Source organism: Taudactylus pleione, unplaced genomic scaffold (assembly GCF_031769625.1).
Source record: "Taudactylus pleione unplaced genomic scaffold, aTauple2 ptg000435l, whole genome shotgun sequence".
Taxonomy (NCBI): domain Eukaryota; kingdom Metazoa; phylum Chordata; class Amphibia; order Anura; family Myobatrachidae; genus Taudactylus; species Taudactylus pleione.
The window spans coordinates 3,132,877-3,134,962 of record NW_028284837.1 but is presented as its reverse complement, the minus strand read 5'-3'; positions in this window follow the sequence as shown (position 1 = coordinate 3,134,962).

Sequence of the window (2,086 nt, the reverse complement as noted above, 5' to 3'; positions counted from 1 at the left end):
ATTATGGTTAATGAATGTGTTGTGTGGTGCAATTGAAGTGGATCATGGCGATATGTGCAAAATATTGTAGTGCATTGCAGAATGAGGGGAATATCTCTCTAGTAAAGGATGGTGGGGATGATATAGACAATATTGTATTATTACACTCTTTAATTTAATATCCAGGCTGATTTACAATAGCCTTTTATCTGAAAGGATGTCAAGAGGGAAAAAGGACAGTGAGGGGAAGAATTACCCGGGCTTGGGCTTGTTGGAGGGACCCGGCGGGGGCCCAGGTCAGCTGCTGAGGGGCAACATATCATGCCACCTGTTTCTTGTCACTCTGGAAACATTCCTTTCCATATGCACCTTACCTATATGGTGGCTTCTCACAATGTGGAACATCTGAAGAAATGTATCCTCTCTGGGAAGATGGCATCTTCAGTCAGTATTCACTATTCATGTAGGTCACATTATCCGGAAGATGATAACAATGGCTGTTTGTGTAGGATTATTAACAAGGTCATTATCATACAACAGCGGTTAAACCAGACTCGTGCCTCATGCGTCTCTCAGCCACACCATCATCTCCCCCTGCATCGTCTCTCAGCACACCACTACCTCCTCACCGCATCGTCTATCAGCACACCATCATCTGATTCAAAGGGAATTAAAGGAGTTATTCAAATTTCTAACTTAGTCAGGGACTGTAAATAATGTTGGTAGTTCCAGAGCTCATTAACAGACAAGTTCAGTTTGACCTGCAAGGCTTCAAACCAGCAACACATCCCATGAACCACCAGCTGACCATCCCAAAGGCGACCCTATCTGTTACACATCCCTATTGCCCCCGCCGAGCACCCAGGAATTGTGTTTGTGCATAGGCAATGTGAAGGGAGAAATAGTGTATAATATATAAAGTAGGCCTCCAAGCTTCTTCCTGTAGGCTAAAGTGGGGCCTATAGTCAGATGAGAAGTCAAGAGAACAATTGGGAGCCAGGGGATGACAGCTCCTGAGAGTAAGAAAATATTCCTCGATTTGTGGCTATTCCTTCCCTGCCCCTTGCTGAGACCAGATCCAAATCCAGGTCAGATGGTCAGTATAATGATAGAAAATATCACAGAGTTGAAGACCCCCACCCCCCCTCCCTGATCCTTCTGCCTACAAATATATTAAACCTGCTCCTGCTACCCCCACAAACAAAGCCTCGCTGTTTCTGCAACTCCATAAAGAACCCCAAAGGCACCAGCATTGTAAGCGTTTGGAACAAATAGGGACATTTTTATTGGATAGGTGTGGGTGAAGGGGGGGGGGGCGGATTCATTTTTACAACCATAATCCTACCAAAACAAGAAAGACGGAGATGTTGCCGGCCTTACACTTCTGAATAAACTTTCTGTAGGGCTGGTTCAATATTGGTTTGGAAAAGCTGAAAAATCTGACTGGCAAGAATGACACTCAGAGAATTGCCATGTGTACTGAAAAGCCTGCTTCAGACTATGTACCTCCTGTGTGGATGCAGTAAGATCTGAAACCACTGACTTGGAGTCATTTATTTTAATATTTGATTAACTGAATATCTTGAATTCTCATGATTGGTTCAGGAGCGAAACTGTAAGGTTGGAAACTATGGCCCTCATTCAGAGCCGTATGCTCTGAGCAGAGCGCACGCTCTGAATGAGGGCCGCCCTCCATAAAAATGGAGCATCCTCCTGGACGCTCGTATAGCTGTGGGTCACCACCCACAGCCTATACGAGCGTGCAGTTTGATGGCCGCGATGGTCTTGACCATCGCGACCAACGAAACTGCGAGCTGGAGCCTGCGGTTGAGGTTTTCAACCGCAAGGCCCGGAGTGATTTTGGCTCTATCAGAGCCAAAATCACTCCCACTGACATCACTAGTGATGTCAGTGGGCCGGCACGCCCCCAGCACGCCCACCAAAGGGGGCGTGCTGTTAATCAACATCGACAGCACGCCCCCTTTGATCAGACACAACGAGCGAAGGACTTTCCTTCGCTCGTCGCGTCTGGTGCATGCGCACGACGGAGCTCCCTCTGTCGTGCGCATGCTCAGTGCAGAACATCCGCTCGCGAGTGGATCTGAAT